The sequence below is a fragment of the Galleria mellonella genome, unplaced genomic scaffold, assembly GCF_026898425.1.
Source record: "Galleria mellonella isolate WM207_F2 unplaced genomic scaffold, CSIRO_AGI_GalMel_v1 utg38, whole genome shotgun sequence".
NCBI lineage: Eukaryota > Metazoa > Arthropoda > Insecta > Lepidoptera > Pyralidae > Galleria > Galleria mellonella.
Genome location: NW_026442090.1, coordinates 2,650,126 through 2,676,663, shown reverse-complemented (window position 1 = coordinate 2,676,663; position 26,538 = coordinate 2,650,126). Strand labels below are relative to the sequence as shown.

The window sequence follows — 26,538 nt, the reverse complement described above, 5'->3', positions numbered from 1 at the left end:
TCCCTCCCTTAGCAATCACAATATATACAAACATTTACATTTTAGGAATCTTCACTTCATCCCTACCAAAATCCTAAAAACAAAAGTCCTATAATTACGAATAATGCATTTGCCTGTCAAAAGAACATGGATATGCTATCAATTGGGGTTCACTTAGACAGCTTACGAAAGACCTATGCTTGAAGTTTCTCTGAAGAGTCGAATACATAGTAGCAACTTACATGTAACATGCCAATGCGCCTAATCACCTTTATATCGACTTACAAAAGAAGAGAGTTACAGTAATTTTTATTAATATGTGTAAATGATTAAGGTCTTAAGATTCCAAGAGGAAACCAACAAACAAACTCATATTATTAATCATAATAATACAAATTTTTATCTACAATTTCATTAGCGTTACCATGATGTAGGCGCTCATATTCATCGAACAAACAAAAATATATAAAAAGTATATAAATACAAATATATAAAAGGTATAAAAAGTGGTCTATATCCTTCCTTCGTTACCCCAAATACTAAATAAAAATATATACTAAATTTAAACACGTTTACAACACACCTAACAAACAGAAAAAAGAACTCACATTCTTATTTATAAAGAACGGAAAGTTTTAATAGGTAACGTCATAATACTGCACTAAGAATTATAACCCACGTATGTTTTCCAACTATTCTTGCGACTGACGAGACTCTTTATCAATTACTTTATAAATTCCATTGCGGTCATCTTTTTAAACAGTCTGCATTATGCTTACACATGCCCGTTTCATTGAATTAAAGGAAACAAAAGAAGTTTTTATAGAATATTATAGAAAACATAATACATTTCTTTATTTCCAATTCCAATCAGGGGCAATTTTATTCCGAGTTGCTCCGGGCGATAACAGCTTACCTGAGCTTTTGCGAGTTAGACGCATAACCCTAACAAATTTAAAAGTACCATGTTTGCATATATACCCTATTTTAATCAAGCTTTGTCAATACTTTATCAAACTATTTATAAAAAGACTGATTTATACATTAATTTTTAATGAATTTATTATGTTGTAATGTTTAATGTATTACAATATTAATTAATGTTGGCAATATACCATAGAAAATTATTTCAGTTGACATTGGTATTAATTATATGAAAGTAAAAATTTAAAATTCTTGCATTATCCTATGAAAAAATATTTTGAAATATATTATACTTTATTACTAATATCTAGGAATAAATCGAATAAAAAATAATAATAGACACAATGGTGCCAAATTATAATAATCATGTATGACAAATGATAGAAATAAATAAAATATATATTATAAAGTGGTATATTATGCAAAACATTGGAGTAATAATAAAAATATATTATTTTATTTTGAACATTAATTAATTTCAATAACAATTCCGAATTGTTATATCTCGTATTATTTACATATTGTGTATTAAATTTATTTTATTACGATAAGTATAATTCAATAAATACAGGCAACATATAATACAATATATACATCTATGTATACATATAATAAATAAGTATGTAAAAATAAAATACGATTTAAATAGGTATAACGTGCAACCGGCAACTACCTAACAAAACAAATGCTAAATATGTTTAAAAAGGTAATAAATAGAATAAAACAAAAAGCTGATAGTAATTGGTATTGAATTAATCTCTCACAAAAAACTATCAGTTTTTCAAACACAATCTATTGTCCTTGTATCTGGCGAGATTAAAACAAACAAATCAATTCAATAGAAAGGATCACAATTTGATGTTTTATTAGTAAACAGTTATTAATAGTGCTACTTTCAAATACAATAAACCTTGAGACGATTATAAACTGGAATTAGATTTTAATATTTTAAAAATATGATACAATACCTACCTCGTATTACAAATTGAAATATCTTACAATTATAATTCGATTAAAATAATGAGCATTTAAATTATTGGAATCCTAAGAAACAACAAAGACCTGTAGCGATAAAGGGTTCAAGACCGGAAAAGGGAAAAAACCCTGTACGTCGTATGCACCTACCTATTTAATTTGGTAAGGTAACAGGTGTCGCTCGACCGGTGGGCGGGCGCACGTGACCGGTCGACATTCGCGCGCGCACCGCGGACCCAGCCGCTTCGAAATTTGAACGCGGAACGTTAACCGTTCCATTTTCAAATATTTTAATTATACTTTTATTTCTTTTTTATTTCACATAACAAAGTGCCAGTGAAACGAACTTATTTAAGGATTTTGTGCCTGTGTTATAGTGAATGTCTTCTTTGTAGACAGGTTAGTGCCAATATTATCTACCGTTTATTTCAAATTGTTTTGCCGCCATCATATTTTTTATCACAATCAAAATTAATTTAAAACCAAATATAATCACTTATTATTAATAATTTATTTATGTAATTATAAGTATTTTATTTATACTCTTTAATATTTATCATTAAAATGATTAATTCGGTTTCCTACGCGAAATATTAAGAGCTCTACATAATTTTTTTTTTTTAGTACGTTTGTTCCGTTTGGAACAGGCTAAGGTCGGAGACCATGCTGCCTAGTCTTCAAAAGCTCTACATAATTCAGTATGACATATCGTTTTTTTTTTTCAATTTTATTGTTGTTAGAAATTAATACATCTATAAATTCATACTAATATTATATGTGAAAGTATCCGTCCATTCACTATCACCTCGGTTTTCATGGTTAAATGATGAAGGAATGTTGAACGCTGGGGATGAATATAAATAAGCTAATTTAATAAATAACCACATATACTGTTTTTTTTTTTTTCTAGACATTACATTATGTGAACTAATTTATTATTGATATAATTGATAAAAAATTATAAAAAAAAATACGTCTGTAAGATGTCTTCTTAACTAAAGACTTCAACGTACTTCTTTTAGTACAGAGTAGCGTCCACTTCTTAAGTCTTAAAGTTAGTTGACTTATATTATTCTGAAACTTAAATATATATTTATATTTTAGTATATATTATTATTTTATTTTTATTATTACTGATATAATTTACATTTTGATAGTACTACATTTTACAGTTTGTACGTAAACACCGCTATATTTCCTTATAGGTATAAAGATATTTTAATAGATTTTATCGCCATTTAAACATCAAACATATGTTATCACTTATAAGGTCTAAAAGGATGTTATTTTCGACTATTTCACTAATTACTTAATTAATCTCTTTATTCTCTGACGGAATTTACAAGGGCTAGAATATTCACTATTATATTACAGTTAAATATGATTGAATTTTATTTTGTTATCTGTTGGACTTTGTCGACTTGGGATCTATCCTGTAAAGACTTAAAAAAAATGTAATATTATTTTTATACAAAAAAGTAAATGTCTTCTCTCATTTCTAAAAATTCTGCTTTCTTTCACAAGTTTTAATTCGTATTGGACTTTAAATATCTCTCTGTTTACAATTATAACTAGCTCATCTAATGGCAGCTTCCCAAGTGCTTACTGAATAACATAATACAATTAAGACAGTTATCTGTGTAAATATCATGGCCACCACGGGTCAAATTATGCTGAGATTTGGCATTATAATTTGAAATAGCGTCGAACTGGTCAACATTTGTGATGTATTAATATGGTATCAAATCAGTTTATTCAAGAATATAAAATGAAATCTACATTAAATTGCAATTAACACCTCATTTAATTACTTAAAAATAATCAAATCAATTTACAAAATACAAATTGACTAATATTCACTTAACAGTAATAGAGATAGCTTTAGAGACAACGATTTTCAATGATGAATGTCTAAACCTAGCTCTCTCTTCCTTTCTCTCTCTCTCTCTCTCTCTCTCTCTCTCTCTTTATAATTTTATAGATATATTCCAAGAGTCTTATTCAAGAATTCATTTATAGTTAAAATTTACGGTTGTTTTTCCATTTCATTTGCCCATACAACTATTTGAAATTTAAATTCTTATATATTGCTATGAACAATTCATGTTAATCCGTTAAAACATTGCATTTTAATTATATTAATAAAACCTGTGATAGCCTGACGTTGATGTCGATGACCGATTGTTCACCACTCTTCTATTAATATAATAAATGCGAAAGTTTGTAACATTTATCTGTATGGATGCATAATTATAACTCATTAATGCAAAACTACTGAATGGATTTGAATGAAATTTGATACACGGATAGTTTATATGCTAACTTTGCACATAGGATGCTTTATATATTTACTAGCTCACACGAGCAAAGTCACGGGTAATAGCTAATATATACAAATAAAAAATCTAATCCAAAAAAAACCATATTTTACTATAAAAAAATATAGAATTTGATGGTCAAACGAACGTAAATAGAAAAAGAGAAAAGATTTTTTTTACACAAAACAGAACGTTGAGTTACGAAACTTTTGATGTTAGATATACTTGATTATAATCTCTAATCTAATAATTAGTTATATCAGTTTCACGTATCTAACAATATTATCAACTGCAACGAACTGCGCAGGCGCACGTAATGTTGTCGATTTCAACAATATTTAGATTGTCCACATTTTTATCTTTGTTCAACGTGCAGTATTATATTAACTTATATTTGTGTTGTAACTTTAACATTAATGAATCACATTCTGATATTTAATCAAAATATATATTTATTGGACATAAGCACAGTGTATCAAAGTTACTTATTTAAAAAAAGACACTATAAATAAGTAAATATTATTATTATTTATTATTTCAGCCGTTAACTGTCCACTGCTGAACATAAGCCTTTCCCATAAGGGGAGTTATGCCAATAGTTGTCACACTGCAGGCGGAATTGGCAACCGCAGTTAGGCTTTTAGGAGTTAGACAGTTAGTTTTAAGAGGGACGCTGCTGCCTATCCCTCGCCCTCCTTTAGTCAACACTTACTCCTTTATCAACACTCACGGGAAAGGAAGGGGAGGCCTATTCAATACCGGGACCACATGGCGAAAATAAGTAAATAGTTAGTATGTAAATATTATTATTGTCGCAAATTACTATAGTATTCAGAACTCAATTTTGAAACTTAACTTTTGTGTCACATGTCAAACTTAACTATCTCCCTAACATTACAAACCTTTTACAAGACGTTAATAGCATTATATTATAGATAAATGAATTGTTTTATTTTTATTTATGACTCTTCCATCACATCAGTAAAACGAATAAAACTATAGAATATGTGTCTTCTTACGTGGTCACAAATCTATTGTAAAAGATAAAGTTGGTCTTAATAATATAAATGAGAATGCAGTATTATTAACTAATTCTAACTTACATCTGACTAACCCCTATTCAGTTCATAACCAGTCATTAACTCTCCCGTCTCTACCTGGACATCCTAACACTATTATAAATATAAAAGTTTGTGAAGATATTTGAATGGACCGACATTTGTTATTTTTTTTTACACAAAAACTAGGTAACGGATTCGAATGAAATTTGGTACACGTATAGGTCATTACCGTAACTTAGAATATTTTATATACTAATTCACGTGGACAAAGACGCGGGATATAACTAGTAGAGTATAAATGTATAAAGTTAATTTTACTGAGGTATTGACTAATCCATTTATAAACTTGAATTTTTCTAATCGTACTATCGTTACAATTTCCTTAATTACCTACCATGTAAACTATACTCAGCAGTTTAACTCAACCCTTGTGCATAACTCACCCCTTAATTTTATACTTCCTCCGTTTATCGACAAAATAAATAGATGACAACGGTTACTCGCAATATTAAATTATAATTTAGTCACTTCAATGAAACTTTACTGTGCTCAAACACAGAAATAATAGAACTGTGCAGAACGCACCTTTTTAGAGAATATTTTTAAATTTTTATTTTGTTTTTTGATATTTGACAATGTCATCATTCGTGATTATATTTTTCTCTACCACTAGCAGCGACCGTCTTATTATTTCGTAAAATATACAGTTCTTTTTCAAGAGCATATCTCTCGTTAAAAAGAACAATAAAACCTGGTTAAGTATTATTTTTTACCCAAATTTGGATCCATTTTTACTCAAAAAATGTAGTGTATTTTAATAAATTTATTATTTTTATGTATAAGAGTCAACAACTGTATGTTTACGTTGCTTTAATTCAATAAAAAAAAACTACTTAAATGTCTGCGTGATAATGACATAGAGGTTAACACCACACTGGTAAACATGCCAATTTATTTATATTAATGTTATTGACATAAAAAAGACCATCTAAATGAAAAACCATCTAATATGAAGGCATTATGTGGAAACCCACAACAAATTAATTTTATTTATAATTCTAAAATCCCAGTCATATGTATGATATTTTTTTCATTTTAACTTATGTCATTCCGACATAAGTACGAGGTCCATACAAATGCACCACCGGAGACAGCTGCAGCCAATAATAAAACTTTTATAGCTGTTATACGTTTTTTAAAAACAAACCTATAAAAAAGATAACAAAAAAAAACTGTCTCTGCGCTAATACTAGTATGCTATTTATAGTATACATAAAAGTTCTGTACAATAGCAGTTCTTTATTTTTACAAATAATGCCAATAATAATTACAGTTCGAATCAGATATAAAGAAATACGTTTATAAGTATTTTTTTTTATTATACTTTTTCAAACATTTTAGTACGTATTTTAATTAAAACCATTTTCTATATTAGTTTAATATTACTCATTTATATAAAACTTAAATTTGCTCTTACTCTTTCATTCAATGTCATAAAATATCAAAACTACTGCTATAATTTTGCAAGTACATTCCTTAAGATGTATAAAAATCAAATATATAAATAATTCCGAAATTCCCACCAGGAACATATACCGTCAAACTCACTACACCATTTCTCAAGACTATATCTGCTATCTACTGCGTGGTACAACAATACAGGTGACAGCTATCTTTTACTGAAGTGTTATTTTGTGGAATTCCATATCACTGGTTATTTGATTAGAATTATTTTGTTTAATTCTGCTACCATTAGTATGTGTACACCTGCCAATGCTCGCAGATTGACTACTATTATTATTATTAGCATAACTTTTACAACCCTCTATATTAGCCATCAATCGCCGACTGTCATTTCGTCCACGCACTTTTTGCGACACGTGTTTCACCTCTAAATAAGATATCTTCAAGCAAATTTATAGATCGCTGCTCGGAGCCTAGTGTTAACCGCTTGGCACCCAAACTGCGAAACAACAGTGAAACAGCGATCTTTTTATTATTAGTAAAAAAATGCACTGAGTGACATTTTTAAAATCGAAGTCAATCGAATCGTTGTAACTGATTCTTTCCACCATTAAACCTCTTGCTGGATCCGTAAGTTACGATTTACTAAGTTTTGTCTATAGTTTAAAGTCCTGTCAATCGCAACATGTTGTTCAGAGTGTAAATTATCATTTTTTAATTTAAAGTTGGATTCATTGACTTTTTTTGTCCTATTATAATATTATTAATTGCAGTAGCTTACCTTTAGACCTAAACAACTTGTATTTTGTTTTCAAAATTATATATTTAACCTTAAACACAAAAAGGAAACTTGTTTCGGTGACAGCAAATAAAATACCATTGGGCAAGTTTTAATCAAAGTAATTGAAAATTTCCCAATTAATAGTAATTAATACAGAGAGAAATTAAACAAAAAAAAAACTTAAAAATTATTTTATTTTCGAGCAAATACGAATTAGTCCTCGTATTTTTTTAATCCAAAAATGGAATGTCAGTACGAAGGTGCATCATACAACGTCAAAACTTCGGTGATTTGCTATAATCATCACAAGAGTCGTTGTGCCTTTCGTCATGGGTCCATAAAAGCGACAAGGACAGATAGACGGGCACAAAGGGTGTAGAAACGAGACAGTTTACCCCGATGTAGGAGTGGTGCAGTATGCGTTTTTGCTGTAGTGTTTCTGCATTCTTGAATGGTTCAAGTAATAAACAGACAGTGTTAATGTTTACCCATATCATTTAGAAAAGTCTATACTTTAATAATTTGACAGTACTCAATCCTTTGTAACTTATGTTCATTTTTATATAGTCATAAGGTAACAAAAAATAACTTGATTGATATTTAGGATAATAATACATGTAATAAAAAATATTTATTCTAAGAAATTAAAATTGTACGCAATATTCCCGACCGATGGATGCTATCATCGGTGATATTGCAAATTTGAAGCGATTTTTATTAAAGGAAATAAAACAAGATTTCGTTTATATAGGTATTTCGCTAAGTATAAAAAATATGCGTAATATATACCGTTAGCTAAATTTCTACATCTTATGATATTCCATACTAAAGGAAATAAACTCCAAAACAAAAATGTTTTAGACATTTTTGTTTTGGAGTCGAATAGAATAGTCATTATGCCTTCATCAAGATCGCATATATGTAGAACATAATTAAATATAAAAACTAAAAAGGTAATATTAAATGTTCGTGAATACAGGATTCAGTAGTCATTATGACAATTTTCCCTCAAAAGATCCAGTTAACAACTTGTATTATACTCATAAATTCAATTCATAATTATTTCTATAATACAAACATTGACTGCGTTATATTTCCGCTTCATCTCATGACTTAACTACAGGCATTAGACAAAAGCGCTTGGCTGTCGGCCTTCGAGCGACCGGTCGCCGCTTACTTTCGCCTTGCATGTACACTGAGCCACATTTTTCGTGCGCTTTGCCTGAATAATGCCATTGAATGTTGTAAAAATATGTATCGATAACCATACATATAAGGTTGATAAAGTACGTTATTTCAGTACAGGTACATTTTTAATGCTTTTTTATATTAAAACTCTACCTGTGCAATTTACGAATACGATATATTACACCTTAAGTACAAATTTACTACGAGTAAATTATAATTTTGAGTAAATTGTTTATCTAATTGAAATATAAATGCACTGAGAATATTAGCCTATGGTCCAAATATAAATAGGACAAATTTAAATCTAACAAAAATAACTGACTTATGAATATGTAATATAATTTGAAATTAGTCATATACATAGATTTATATATTTTTTGAAAATCCTATAAGAGATTGACTGTTTTTTTTGTACAACTAGCTACAATTACTCTCTTACTCCGCTCTACATTTCATTACCGTATATATTTACTGCAGACTATATATGCTCATAAGTTATACATTAAAAAATATAATATCTGTCTTATAACATACTTCTTAACACTACTGTAATAAACCAAATTAGTGTAAAGGTTCAAGGTCATGGTTGGCAGCGCGCACGTGACACCCCTTGTATCACTAGTGTCCGTCCATATATATACTAGGTATACATTATGTCAAGTTAACCGTCAGACGAAATGCTTGTTTACCTTCGTGATATAAAACAACCTCTAAATGTCTTGGGCAACTTAAATTGGGCAATGATCTTTTCCTATATAAGAAGAATTTACGATACTAACTATACGAATGGAATTTTATTGTATTTTGTGCTGAACTCCGCTAATTGTCTCTTACATGTACAATATTCTGGAGAAAGATTGTTGGATGGAGACCAACGTCCACATTGTTAGCAATATGCCCTAATAGGTTGAGTTTGGGGGGGGAGTGATAATTAGTAATGAAGATTACCAGTCCCATTGCTAGCTGCATACCCTGTCCAGTCAAGCTCCACGTGGTCCCTGAATTACAAGTATGTATATTCATCACGATGGACTAACTGACCTGCCAGGGGGAAAGGGATTGTTAGTAATGGAGAGCGAGAATCCCATTGCTAGCAATATACCCAACCAGGTCGACCTCCTCGCGGTTCTCCCTGGAAACTATCATAGTTTATTCCTGATGAATTCATCATGATAGGCTAACTGGCCTGTTTTCATTCTCATCTATCACCCTTCACTGGTGCTCCGCCAGCGTACCTCGTTAGCGCAGGCGGAGCCATACCATTTTCACCCATCAGAAAAAAAACTGACCTGCCATTTCATTCTTACCTATCATCCCTCACTACTTCTCTGACAGCTTATACCGTTAACACAGGCAAGGCTACCATTCCATTATGATCCATTAAAAAAATAAGTCGACCTCTTTGCAGTTCTCCCAAGAAACCATCGTAACTAATACCTAGTAAATTTGGTACTACGACTTAACTAGTCTGATTGCTCATCTGTCATCCCTCACTGGTGCTTCATCAGTGTATACCGAGAGCATATATGAGACCACTAAGAAATGGTAACATATATTTTACGCTTTACTACACGAATAAATCAAAGACGGATGAAATACCTATTTTTTTTCCTCGCTATTTTTTTTATGATTTTCAACTATTTTTGATATTTCGGATACATGCCGCATGGCAGTTAGGAGTTTCAATCAAATCTGAAACTAGTTGAGCAAATCTATAAATAAACATGTGAATAAAGCATAAATAACTCTTAATCAATCATAACATCACTCAAAGTATGTAGTTAATATTCATTATACGTTTTGAACACTCATTGTAGCCCTTAAAAGTATAGGAAACGTACAAATAAAAAACATATAACAGATATATTAGTATTTAAACTAGGCACTTCGTTTTTGCGTCTTGACCGCTCCTCAGGGAGAGGACAGCGTGTCAGATTAAAACAAAACCTTATAAACAAGGTATAAAGTAGAATTTCCTGTATATTAATAACTGTTAATGTAAACTCAGCCGGTAGGTATGCTAATTCTATCTGATGCAGCAAACACCTTTCTATTACTTAGCCTAACAGTCCATTAACAGGGGAAAAGGGATTGTTAGTAATGGAATCTAACAGTCCCATTGCTAGCAATATAGGCTGTTAGGTCACCTCCACGCGGTTCCCCATGGAAACATCGTAGTTAATTATTGTAGAATTCATCACGGTGGACTAACTAACCTACTTTCATGCTCGCCTATCATCTACCACGGATACCCTGCCAGCGAATACCGATTGCGTAGGCGGGGTTACCATTCCAGTATCATCCATAGAAAAACAGCTACTTAAAATCCCACTACTGGAAACCAGTTTCTCTCCACCTTAGCCTTATTTTTATTGACTTAGAGATGAAAGGAGTAAATTGTACTTCAAGACTCTTTCTCCCTTTACTCATTTCATTCCATCTTCACACAGATAAAATCAAATAGCCAAGCACATCATAGCTTTATAAAATTTTTTTATAGATTAAAAATATAATAACGCCTCTGTATAAATATAATAATGACACTATTGGTATACGTTATCAGGTAACAGATTAATAGGTGAAGATTCACTTCACTTCGCTTCGGTCACTTCAGTTCATTCATCATGACGAATTTACCAACCCAATACAGATTTATAAGTTGAAAGAAAACTTGATTAACCTTTTCAAAAACAAAATTAAATTATTATATAGGAAATATTCCCTTTTCCTACATAATAATGTAATTCTAGCTGAGTGAGAGAGGAACTTTTTAGAAACACAACAACCTGAGAGCTTGACCTAAGATAGACGAAAGGTGAAGATAAGTGAAACTCTGTCGTTTAGATATTTTGCATTATGGAAAACGTTGTTTACTTCTCACAGTCCTATTACTATAACCATTCAAGATAATGTTCAGTATGTATTTTAGGGGAAACTATTTGTAGCTATTTTTAATTTTTTTAAACGACACCCAAAAAGAGAAGATAATTAATGTCGTAAAACAAATAAATGTATTAAAGTTGTTATCTCTTAAAATATTTATTTAATTTACAAATAGATTTTATTAAATCAATGCACCGCCATTTACTCTCTTTGTTTAGCGTAACGGTTAACTGGTAGAGAATGCCATCAGACATTAAGTACGCCCTGTAGACGTGTTTTAATGTGTGCAAAAATATAAATAAATAGTTTTTTTTTTTTTGTATGTTACGCGATATTTTCGTGCATACTGAACGATTTATGAATTCTTTTAACTGATATACCTATTAAATATTTCAAAGCAAAAGTGTTTACGAAACATTTCATCATTCTCCGGAGTGTTTGCTTTATTTTAAAATAAGAATAGTGAGATATTATATTCAATATTAATTTTGTCACGTCTGAAGCAGCTGTTGTTTTTCAACCGACTTTAAATAGGAGGATCTTAGTTTAGTTGTATTGTTTGTTACCTCATAAGTCCCTCAGTCTTAAACCGATTTGGAAAATTTCTTTTTTTATCTAACAGGACATACTGTACAGATTAGTTCTTCAGTCATAACTGAAGTCGGTTTTTTATGGAACTTAATCTTAAATTATATTATTTGTAAACCACTAATTAAAAAACTATAGTCATAGTTCTGGTTTTTTTTTAAAACATTACTTTCTTACATTGACACATTTATATCAAATAAATTAAAATTATATTAAGTAAGAAACTATTATAGATAGAAAACTAAGCAAAGTGCCCTTTCTGTGACGTGGATTCGAATTATGTAGGTGGTGAAGGCAGACTGCATTCAGCGACAAGTTTATATTGAACACAGTTGTGCTCTCAATACGGTTAGCCAGAAACACAAGTGACACTTGTGTAGCATGTATAAACCGAGTATACATAGTATACCAATTACTGGGTATTCTTAGTATCTGCTAGTGGGTTTATCAAGGCATTTCTACATTTATCATCACAATTGAGGCACTCTGCTTGAGATTATGGTCAGTCCAGCCAACTTAGACTGTTCATCTATTTTTAATTTGTAAGTTTGTAAAATAAAACTTTGGCTCACTACACGTTTTGGGAAACTGTAAGTGTGGTGAGTAACTTTCAAATAAATAAATAAATAAATAAATCTATTCGTTGGTTATTTGTTATATACTATATCTGTATAAATCCTAATATATAACAATTTTTAGTTGGTTATCACAGTATACGCCTCAAAATCTAAATAATCAAGTAACGTATGGTAATAATATAATGGACCTCTATAAATAGAATTCTTTTAATTGATTTTTTATTTGATTATTCTTTCTCATTGGTGCAACTACTTGCTTGGCTCTACTGTATTTTTAATACCTGTTTTTATAATTGAAATGTATTACACCAAATTAATGATCGAGCGATGGGCAGCAGCGTCCCTTTTAGCATATCACCGTTAATTGACGACTGCTGAATATAGGCCTCTCTCTATTAGGAGAGTTTGCCAGTAGTTGCCATGCTTGGCAGGCAGATTGGCAACCGCAGTTAAGGTTTAGAAATATTTTAAGAGAGACGCTGCCGCTCATCCCTCGCCCTCTCTATGCCTGAATTACACGGCCATTTTTTGGTCAATAAAGTTATTTCAATAAAGAATAAAGTAAATACACAAAATGGGCACTTAATAAAACATTTTGTCAAAAAAAGATATCTAACGCCCTTAAAGAATGTCTTTTATTTTTCTAATAAGGCCTAACAGTTTTAACCTATTTTCTTACTATCTAATTTTTTATTTTTTTATTTCAGTTGTACATACAATATAAAGTATAGATATTTAATTCTCTTAAACCATAGTCTAGTCACACATTATTCTTACGTAATATATTGTGAATGAAAACCCCATAAATTGTAAAGTTTATTTTACATAAATATGAATCTTACGCTATTAAGTATGCGGTTTGAGTTTCCTCGTAATAAATTTGATATTGTAGTGAGACACAGACATCATATCTTACTATTTTAATATCTATAATATTAATATAAATGTTTAGACATATACAATGAAGAAACGTGTTCTGTTCTGTTGGAATAATAACAATAATTAACAAATGGTGCTTATTGGTTTACGGCATATATCCCATTATGTACAATACGTTAGTCTATGATTGTAGACTACAATCATAGATTAAGAATTGCATCTATCTGTGGCGTTATTATCCTACATCTATGGTTCTGGGCTTATAATTTAACTATACACAATAAAACTTTCACAATAGCTTCACACGTCTATTAAAATTGCGCCAAAGTTAAATAAAATAATAAAAACACCGGTATTTATATCCAAAATAGCTTCTAGGTCAACCACGTAGAAAATGAAGAAATAATTATAAAAATAAAATAATGTGATTATTATATATTAACAACTTGTATAAAATAGGCAAAATGAAAGATTTGTACTTGTTTTTTTTGCGATTGAATGCCTCGCATTGACAGTGATGTCACTAGACGTCCGATGTGAATCGGACATCTAGTGTTGCCTTTATCTGTCCCATGTAGTTATTTCTCGGTCTTTCCCTTCATGTTTTGCCCTCTATTTTTCCTTATACTATGCTCTATAAAAATTTTCTTTCCTATTGCGTCGTTGTCCATGTTTCACACCCTATGCTCAAATGTAAGTTTTTATAAATTTCTAATGACTTATTTTTTGATGTAAATATAAGTAAGTAAAGGTAGATATGACAGTGAAATTACAGGATAAGGAAGCATAACACCGTCTTCCTCAGGTATGGTGACACATGAGAAGTATCATATATCACTGATGATACGGCATCATAGACACCACCGATCAGTAAAGGTAGCAACACAGGTAGTAAGTATCATAAAATTTGAGAATACCGACGTTACCGCACATCGGCAGTCTTTGCTAATTTTTTTTTAAATAAATTAGTAATATTGTTAAATAATAACCCCAAATTTAAAATATGAGAAAAACCGATATAAATATTTACTAATTAATGTTAGTAAAAAATAGTTGTAATAATCAGCTACACTATAAATAAAACAATCACAATAGGTACATGTTTCAAATTACACTGAAGGCATCATCTAACAAATTCTAAATTAGCCTTTTTGCCATGATTTCGCAACTTAAATAAATAATTACATACCTATAGTAATAGGCTCATGTCCACAAGGTTACAAAATGATTGTCTTAAATCAATTTCTAAGAAGACCAAAATCAAAAGCAAAGAGATTATAAGCGTATGTCAAAAAACAGTGTACCCAACCTCATGCCAAATTTTTTCAATAAAAATACCCATTGATAAGTTGAAAGACGAGTTTTTGTCACATTACGAAATAATAAAAATATTTAACAGACTATTTACTGAATTCATTATTAATAAGCGATATGTCACCGCTGCGAGAAATCAACAGAAATGTCTGAGCAAACTTTGTAGTGTTACGTATTCTGATTATTACATAATCTAGTTTTCGGTAATTGTGGACGCCCAATCAACCACCAGGTCATGCGACGAGGCCGCCCGCTCCGTTGGCATTTACCTATGTTTGGATTATGTGATCGTATGTGGCACAGATAAACCAAAACCAATACGGCCTTGTATAATCTATTTCTGTGTTAATTCGCCGCGGTGACAGGTTATTTTTTTTTTTAATTATATTAAAATTCAAGGCTACTGTACTATATTAACGGCTTAGATTAACGGATGCTCATCACACATCTTTCTTATAATATAGATCAAAAAGATTTTTATATAATTAACAAAAACTGTAGACGATAGCTCAATAAAGATTGGCATACAGTTATTATTATAAATATGTTTCAGATATTATTTTAAGTGGACATCTAAATAAACAGACGTAAAATACACTTGTATTAATTTCATTGTATTCATACGCAATTTGCGACTATCCAACAAACAAGTGACATTACTCAAAAACAAAAACATTATCGGGAAAGTAGCGAAAAAATCTTTAATCCCTATTCAATTAAAGGTTTATTGGCGATATCTTAATGATAATAATAAATTGTATTTTGCCACTTAGTCCTATTGGCCGTATGGTTCCTGCATAGAATCGGCCACCTCTTCTTTTCCCGTGGATGTCATAAGAGGCAACTAAAGAAGGCCGAGGAATGGGCAATAGCGTCCCTCTTAAAGCATTTCTAAAGCCTAACTCCGTTTGCCAACTCGACTGCCAAGAGTGGCAACTACTGGCAAAACACCTGTAAAGGGGCAGCTTATGTTCAGCAGTGGACAGTTAAAGGCTGTTATGATGATGATAATGATGAGTTAGTCCTATTATAAACTCTATCCTTATTAATATTATAAATGTAAAACTACGTTAGATTGTTTGTGTTACCTATTGGCGGCTTAATGCTTAATGCTTCGACCAATCATCATGAAATTTAATAACATATACACACACTATATGGAATGATGTTATTTTTATTCCGATCAGTATACATATCCCATGCGGACGAAGTCGCAGCTAAAAATTAGTCATAATGTAAAACGATTGGTTGATTAACAATTGCTTAAAAAAATTTGTTCAGTTACATGAATGAGTTTCGATATCCGTATATCGATTTCGACTAACCTTGTATATTTAGGTACGCTAGATACCTATTAGTTTCCCAACATTTAGAAATCTTTAATTTATTCATTGTAATTTTCGCCGGACCAATGCACAACGTGGACTTGCATATTGGGCAAATATTGCAGAGCAATCAATTGCGTATTATGTGCTAGTTGCATGCATTCGATACGCTGATGCATCGCATATTATGTCACTTGCCTAATTACCGTATCAGTAATTTAACATTTACAATTCGTGAGAACAAACTAAATTTATTAAATAAAATACAAGGTACAATATATACTATATTACTCGATAATAATATATGTATATCTAGACATATAGATAAATTATTTTTCAAATAATAAGTTCAGTATTTCTTTAGTTTATCCATTACAAAAAAAAATTCCTCTTTACAATATTAGTTTATATAATTTAAAAATTATAAGAAGATAACATCTGTTCTAACAAAAGATTCATTAACAATCATATTTATAGTAATTTACGCATTATCCTTGTATGTAACTATGTAATAACATACCATATCAGCTCACCATCGTTAACTGTCCATTGCTGAACACAGGCCTCCCCCTTAGAGGATTTCGCCAGTAGTTGGCACGCTTGGCAGGCGGATTGGCAACTGTATTAAGGCCTTGGAGATGTTTTAATAGGAACGCTGCTGCTTATCACTCGATTATTAAGTACACTTAATAGTCTCTTACGACACCCACGTGGAAGGGGTGGCCCATTCTATGCTGCGACCACACAGTTAACTGTAACTTTATTATAATACAATGTAATAACACCCGTTATTTTCTAAGATTTCATAAAAGGAGACTGACCATGCATTCTAGGGAAACAAAACACTATGCAGGCATTCATAGGCTACGGTAATCGCTTACCATCAGGTGGGCCGTATGTTTGTTTGTCACCTCAGTGGTATAAAAAAAACTATGCACCATCCTATATTCTGTTCTCAAGTGGCTTGACACTTGACCAGCTTATAATAAAACCAGTTTAGTGTTATATTATCTGTGGTAGTAGGCTAATATCCTCTTCTAATGGAGGACGTCCCAAGCCCAATAATAGTATGTTAATGGTTTGTTATAGATATAGAATGTATATTGACACATACCATAAATAGATTGACCACAAAATAGATATACTATGTTTGCTGATAAAAAAAAAACATAGTACTCGTATTTAGGTATATGCCAACTTATTCTCATTGATTTAATATTGTTTATTTAATTAAATTTCAATATAAATTAATATCACTTTCTTCCACGCACAACCATTCTTTGGAATCAACTTCCAGCAGCAGTATTTCCGAACCGATACGACAACATAACCTTCAAGAAAAGAGTATATTCCTTTTTAAAAGGCCGGCAGCACACCTGCAATGCCGCTGGTGTTGTGGGTGATCATGGGCGGCGGTAGTCACCTACCATCAGGTGAGCCGCATGCTCGTTTGCCCCCTGTGTTGTAAAAAAAAATATCATAAAAAGAAAAAAATATTTGTTTGTACTTGATAAACGCAAAAATATGTTTACCGGTTTTAAATTTTTTTTTCATCTGTCTAAAACTGCATTTTCAGCAAGTAACATAGGCAGTATTTTATTTAAAAAAAAAACTGTGCGAACCCTTGACCGGTCGCTAGTATTAAATATGAATAATTATCGAATATTTAATTATAAAATGATCGATTTAAAATGTTTCATAATTATTGTAATATACAAACAACGTGTCATTACCCGATTAAGTAAATGACACGACCTTATGTTTTATGTAATTCAAATCAGCATAATTTCAATGAATTTAAGTTTGTAATTAAACTCGCTATATATGTATACAAATATAAGCAATTATACGCTCTGTTTGTCTTGCCTAAAAAGTTGTCGTGTTACAGCGGTCGGGATTTATAAACCAGTATGTATGTACTATGTAATTAGTTATAATATGCGCAATTACCGACTAACGACTCTATTGAATCTAAATGTTGATTATACTGAATTTATTAGTTAGTTGTGTAATGTACTACAGTCATGTACATACATATCTATGGCTATAATGTATTTCTTGACAAATATACGTAGGAGACTGGCTCCTTAATTACGTATCTTGCAATCAGTTCACGATAACCAAAAATTACACAATAATTGCTAATTTTTTCATCTATGGACAATGATATCCACTTACGGTCATCTGACCGTAAGTGCATGCTCGTATGGTCTCTATGTCATGGAACATCTCTATGTAATACATCTATATTCAGTCATCTATTTTTCATTGTTACCAACGAACTTTTCACACTTTCTTCAAGTCAGGTTTCTCATTAGGTAAGTAAAATTAATCGAGAACTACAGGCTTTATTCATCTTTATATATATTTACTGCTTCATTCGATTTCATAAGTCGTCTCAAGTATAGACACACAACGTTTCCGGAGAATTTGAATACCCTCCCTCACACTCTCTTACACACCATCTCATCATTATTATTAAAAATTCATTATCAATCCAGCAGTTTTAGCTATGGATCTATTCAATCTGTCATTAATCGCTTAAATAACAGTCAAAATATTCTGTTGTCAGAAACATTTTTATTTGCTATTTCGTTCTATTTCATGTGTTTTTTACAATTACCATGCAATTTATTGAATATATATATATATATATATATATATATATATATATATATATTATATGTATATATTATATCTCCAAAATTTTAAATAAGAATATATCTACCTATTTACTGATAATTATAAAGTAATTTATTATATATCTATTAATTGTTAATACTCCAAGTAACTATAATTAAAACAAACTCGTTTGCCAAGTATTCATCTAAACTGGGATATATACATAACACCCCAATTTAACGGTCAACTGAACAATATGTAAACTGGACATCAATAATCATATCCTAATCAAAGCACATTCTCTATATTAAGCAATGATTCACAATTCTATTGACGTTCAAACCATAAAAACTCGAGTTATGAACACATAGTATACGTAGGTACGTTAAATTATGAGGTTCTCGATCTTCATGTATAATTTATTTATTAATAGATACTAAAATATCCATGCAACATTTATTTTTAACAGAAGATGTTTGTAATAATTATGTTAGAATTTTTTGTGACCGTACCTACCTGTTAGGTCAAACTGCATGCGGTCTCCCCTGGAAATTATCGTAGTTAATTTCTATCGAATTTCTTAATTTGGACCACTTGGCCTCATTTCATTCTCAGGTATCTTCTCTTGCTGATATTAACCTATAATTTATCCATTAAATAAACTATTATTATAAATTTGGCATATACATAGTATTGGATATAGAGGAAAGCATATTAGCTATTTTTTATCCCGGTCACGTAAACTAAATGGTGCGTACATCTAGTTACAAAAATTATATAGTTATAGAAATAACAAAAAATATCAATAAATAGAATAGAACTCATTACTCAAAAAATTTATATGCTCTTTTAAATCGTAATTTTTTTATAATTGTACTACTGGGTTCGGGATGTAGGTATCTGCTGTGAAGAATCCGCCTGAATCTCAGCAGTTTTACAATTTAAAGAAAATTTTACATTTATGCATATAAAAGCCCACAGGCCTTTGAATATCCAAATCAAGCACAATGATCGACTAATACCAAGCACTATTACTAATTACATCTACTCATGTTTTACTCATAATATCTTTTCTTGTTTCAGATTCTGATGGTGCTATCACTCGTTGGTTGTACAGCGTAAAATGTAAAATCCGAACAAATCGATCGAGCTAACTGTGAATTGAAATTGTGTTATAATAACTGTCGACAAATCGTGCATAGTGGTTTTCGCGTCATAACCAAAAACTGGGATAATTACAGTGAAGTGTATTGAAACACGGATATTGGACCGTGCTCATCAATTTGGCGGTATAGCCTTGGTGAGTTACATTTTATTCTTTTTACTGTTGTTTTTTTTAATTCAACCAGTTGTTGTGGGTTAACTAACATAAAAACCGTCTATAATTATAAATATATGTATCGAAATAAAATGTAACCTAAGAGAAATAACACTAGGGGAAGGTGTTATTTGTAACTTGAACAAACTAATGCGATTGAATCCTGATGAATTTGTCTCATTGGAGCAAGTAATTCGACCTGTAGATACTTCACAAGCGTAATACAATAGCACAGACAAGATACCATTCCTTTTTCATCCGTAAAAAAACCTAATAATATTTGACAAAATTATTTGGACCTTAAATGGACAAGGTCGCGCCAAAATATAAAAATAAGCAGAAATACTACGCTTATACAAGCAGCCTTTTGTATTTAAAATCCAAATTCAAATCTCCTCTTTTATTATTTGCAGTTTAACCTTTACACTTGATTAAAAACATAATATTAAAACAAAAATATTAAATATGATATGAACATATTTAATAAATTTTTTAGTTAACCTCAAACATTGATGTTTTTAAATATTATTTTGTTAATAATAGATAGCATCTGTCTGTGTAAAAGATTTGCGAATAGTTCGTTTCATAATTTTGCATAATGACATTATGTCATAGCTTATTGAAGTCTTAAATTGTATAAAATAAATTCACGCTCGATTCAATGAAATGGACTTAAATCAGTAAACAAATTGCGCATCCCTAATTTGTTACAAAGACATACTTTCTATGTTATTTGTCGTGTTGTCTCACATAATTAATGGCATGTTATTGAGCAAGCTTTCTTTTTAAAACCTATGATCAAAATGGGCTTCAGTGTCATCTTATTAATTGTACAGGTTTTTGTATTTTGTATGTGTCGTAATAAAGACAACCACAAAGACACTTACTAGTTCCATATTTGTTTTATCACTAGCTATATCCCACGGTTACGCCCGTCAAAACATAAAGTAAGTAGTAGGTGTGCTAAATTAAGATATAACGTACCCGTGTATCAAATTTTTCTATTTATTGTATAAATAATGGTTATTATATTATTAGTAATGTTTGGAATCATTTTTAGAGTGTTTTCAATTTATCGATATTTTGTGTCTGCGTGTGTATTTTATGCGATATTTTCGCTACTTCTAGATCAATTTTAATAACTTTTTAGATTCGATATTGTATATTTCTACGTTGATCCTATATTAATATTATCACGATTGAGCAACTAATCTTCGCAAAGAAAAATACAACTTAATGCGGAGCTAAATCTACTTGTACCACACGATGTCACGGAATTAATTAAATTAAAATCGAATGCATCATATATATGACATTTCCTTGTCTATAGTTGCGTCGTATTCGTTTTAAAATATGTTAATAGTGATATATTTTTTTTGTCATCTTTGAAGTTCCTGGTTTTTTTTGATGTGCAAATTTTACTTACTTATTTAGTGTAACAAAATCTTAAATTATTGTTACATTACATTCTATTCTTTGATGACATATCCATAGGTAGTAATTATCCAATTTATCATCATCATCATCATATCAGCCGTTAACTGTCTGCTGCTGAACATCTCCTCCTCCTGATGTACCTTCTTGGGTTGCCAGATCGATTCTAGAATCTATCTTCTAGATTTCTTCTATGAAATTCTAGAATTTCATATAATTATCACCTTATCTATAATAGAGTGATCATCTCCAAAGACTAATATCAATGCTTGCACAATTTATAGCAAAAGAAATGACCTCGAATCGCACATTGACATTTAGATAAGTGGCAAAACTACAATGATTTCAAAATAATAACACAATAATCACACAATCAAATTGTTTGCTCATTATATGTAATATACGAAACTCGCTTCTGTACAAACATGAATATCACATCCAAATATTTATGTAATGTATTTTTTCGTATACATATGTTAAGTATATATATATATACACACTTGCAGTTATATAATACGCTGTTATTGTAAAAAATAAGGAAACGATGAGGCGCTTATACTCACGAGGTACGAATGAAGCTTTTTTTATAAAAAAAAAAGAAACCTTAAAAACGTAATCAGCATCGCTTATTTTATTTACATCAAAAAAAATTCTTTACCGACAAAATTAGGTACACCTTGAACTTAACATGTGTTGCTAATTATAAACATCTGTAATATATATTACATGCAAATTTTAGATTATTTTTTCAACCGTCTTTAAATGGAGTAATTTCTCAATTCAACTACACATACTTTTATCCGACAGTATTGTTGCAGAGTTTTTCAAATCTTTGGTTCTAAGGTGCAATGTATATAAGTAAATTACTTGATAGACTTTATTATAATTGAGATATTATAATGAGTACGATTTTTAATTAAACAAAGAATTTGTTTCATTTATTGAGTATTTTTACTATATTCTTAAATTAGTTGTGTATATATGTTATGTATATTAAAGATAATTTTAAAAATATTTATATTCAGCCAGCGCTATATGTACTTGCGTAAATATTAAAAAAAATTAAATAAAGTCCAAAAAATAATGGTATTAAGTTTTTTTTTAACGATGGCGCTGTCATGGTGATGGGGCTGTTCCGGTGTTTCCGCCGTCGGATGTTATTAGTGCCCTTGGTCACACAATTATGGTACAATAGTCAAGGTCATGAACATATGACAGACGTGATAGTCCACTATACTAGTACAGGTGACACTCGTTTCCAGTCTAGTCAGTATAGGCACAGATATATAATTACTGTTTCAATTGCTTGTAGGTAAGACGGTCAAAATGTTAAATATAGTTTTGTAACGTCCTCATTATCTGTCTTTTTTTTAATAATCAAACAATTTTTAAGGAGTTTTGGAAAGGAGGAGATTCTGAATTCACTTGTATGTTTTTTTGTGTTTTATTTACATTTTTTTATCTATTTATTTATTTATTGCAGAAACCGTATTTTTTGGGTTTAATAATGTTGGTAGATGACAATTTTATTCTAATTTACAAATCCTATTCAATGTCTTCGCTAATTCTGCATGATGTTCAATCCTTTTGCTCAATCAATTGATAGAATTCAGATACATCCTTATTAGTTTCGTATTATTTTTGTCACGATTGAGGCCAGCGTCTTTTTTTTTATTTTCAACCAGGATTTTCTTCCATATTTGTTAATACACGTGTCCGCATTCTAAATTCAAATATTTGATTGTCTTTATTCTTTACATCTCATCCTAGCTATTATTTTAGACTTATTTATAACAGAGAGTATTTATAATAGATTTAAATTGTGTGTTAAATGTTTAATAAAAGGATCCGCATACTAGCTCCATAGAGTTTCAATTTATTTAATTATAAACTCAACCAGATAGTACTAATATTATATTCTTAAAAGACTTTTAAAATGTTCGTCTACTGAACTATTTAGGATATTGAGTCACGTTTGCGTCATCTATTTATAATAAATTTATTTATCTAAGAATGACTCATATTCAAAGATATAATCGTGAAATAATTTTGAGTACCTCTGTGTTTAAACTAATGGACACTGACCTCAAGGCGCTACAACCTATTATAGTTTTCTCATAATTATAACGCAAATAAATTGCCACTGAGTATTTTAAAATTAATTCCCACCTACATTGTAACAGATCTTTTTGCGTAGCGTACTATTTTATTAAAAAAATAACGCATTCAATATTATATGACTAGAATTAAAGCAACAAGGTATAGTTTGGTATATTATAAACTTTAGTATTTCATTTTAGACTACTGTCATATATAGTCATTTAGTGCTAGTAAAGTTAGGTGTACATCTGTTTCTTTTAAACCTTTTATAGAGTACAGAAACATAACATCTTAGTCCTTAGGAATAGCAAGCCATGGGAGGTATCATAGACAAAAGAGTATACTCTGTTATTTTCATGGTATTGCTCATGTTTGTAGGTTACGGTTACCATTTTCTATCAGGTGGGCCATCAGTTAGTTTGCCATTCTAAGCTCTATAAAAAAATTATTATTATATAATAATTAGGACGAAACAAGTAAATACGTAGCTTACTTGCACAGCATATTATAATATTTCCTCGATTTATTATACAAGATTATACAAGAACTGTCTCATTCCTATGTATTAAAAGAGTACATAAGAATACAGAGTATATGTACAGTTTCTTGGATATTTTTCCACCAGAATTCAACTTTTGCGTATAATTTTACATTTATTTTCTTCACCTCTATAAATAGTATAAAACAAAATTGTTTTCCTCGTTTGTTTTTTCTTCGCTTACTTATTTCAAACACAACGAATTTTGTTACGAGTTTCACTGATATTTTGACATTTCTTACCGAGGGTACATATATAAAAGACATACTAAATAAACTTTTGTATAAGTACATAATAATTGCACTTATATGAAGTCAGGGGAAGTAGCTATTATAGTTTAAATGTGAAAGTAAGTTTGTTTCTTACCTACCATTTAGCACTTACCGGCTCTACCAAATGTCTTGAAAAAAACACGTGGTATTTAATATAGAGAAAGATAGGCTGGTTTTTATACCGGTAAACAATATACTTTGTTGGTTGGTTGGTTTGTTATTGAGTTGGAAACTAGTCGAGCATTTTCGAATTTCAAAACTTAAGCGTTTATATTGAATCATTAAAAAATATACATTCAAATGCTATTTCATCTTTGTTTTCTTAGCAGGCTATTATAAATTTAAGGCTCTTCCCGAGGACATAGACCCCGGTGGAAAGCCTGTCGACCCACATCCAAGCCAAAGAACTTGTTTCTTTACATAATGCCCACTCTCTCGCTTCCACGTATTGATATTTCTGAATTACAGTATATTTCCAGATTCGCCAAAGAATGTACTCATATTACGTAAATGTGAAAGGACCAAATTTTATTTTACGACATTACCTTCTTATTAAGCAGACTATAGGTACTTATTTAAACATCTTGACTCTAAACACTAAATATAGAATCCGACAAAAAGAATACACAATATTTAGTATTTTTTATATATTTTGTATTATAACAACTACCTTTTGTTTATCTACTTTTCCATTATTTTATTATTTATACCCAAAATTGACAAAATAGAAATAGATATAAGGCATTCGTCTAATATATAATTATAATAACTAATATAATAAATTGAAATTGCTTTAAAATTTATACAATAATAATATTAAGTATACAATAGTAGTATGATCTAAATACGTTGACTGAATTGCCATTCCTATAGGTACTATAGTACATTGTAAATTTCAAACACAAATATTTGCAAAATCGAATTTGCTCAGGAACTTCATGATTTGATCCTTTAATGTAATAGATAAACTATCTATAAGTATGAAGCGCTTAGCATTTTCTTACATCATGCGTAAAGCAAAGAAATTAAATTTTCCACCTGCATTTGTTTTTCCAATTATATAAAATCTAGAATTATTTAAATCAAATAAAAAAATCAAACGTGAATTGACAGTTTATAAGCCTGCAAGCTCCATCTTCAACATTAATATTACTTCAAATGTGTTCGAATTAATTACGAGACCTTTTACCTGCAAAAAATTAGATAAAGCAAAACCGAAACAAAATATTAAAAGTTCAATGGCCAATCGCAAACAGATAGTTGTAGAATATTTTTATTTACAATCATCAAGAAATTAATACACTGATCATTTATCTAAGGCCAATAAACAGAACTCTAAATACACTTTCGATTAACACCGTTCGATAACATCAAATATTAAACACCCGAGATGCAGCAATCTGATTGCCAATCGAAAGGGTTGGAATCATACAATAAAGAAATACTAACTTTCTTTTTCATTTATATCTACTTTAACTTCCTTCTTAATCTACCAGCCAGACAAAAATATATATAATAGTACCACATACGTATGTAAGTACATTGAACATATAAAATTTTTGGACACAAACTTCACTTTCTTTCGACATTATTGAAATTTCTAATGAGAAACATCGGTTATTTTAAATTCAACTTATCATTATAATGCTCCCAGAAATAATTAAGCGTATGTCTATGTCAAAATTATAAACAAAAATCTGTTTAATAAATGTTTAATATGAACATTTTGAGAAAAAAACTAATACCAAACTTCTTCCATATCGATATTACTATTAAAATATTTGTCTTAATTATTATTATATGGATTATATTTACACTTCTTTAAAAAGATTTGTTGTTAATGCTTAGAAAACAATCTTTTATAGAAATAACAAAAATACAAAACGGTATCGAGTACTCCTGCACCTATGGAAGGTTAACTGGTAGAGAATGTCAATAGCAATTTACACACATATTTTATTAGTCAATAAGGCTTAAATAAATAAAAAATATATATG

The 26,538-nt window shown here is 30.2% G+C and overlaps 1 protein-coding gene across 1 annotated transcript in view; it reads left to right on the top strand.

The window, feature by feature from the left end:
* The first annotated feature begins 2,080 nt into the window (after window positions 1-2,080).
* The window catches only part of LOC113523037 (uncharacterized), a 78,534-nt gene continuing 54,076 nt past the window's right edge, over window positions 2,081-26,538 (top strand). The window contains exons 1-2 of the mRNA XM_052897672.1: window positions 2,081-2,277; window positions 19,963-20,179. The gene's annotated coding sequence lies outside the window, so the exon portion shown is untranslated. The remainder of the gene's footprint in view (window positions 2,278-19,962; window positions 20,180-26,538) is intronic.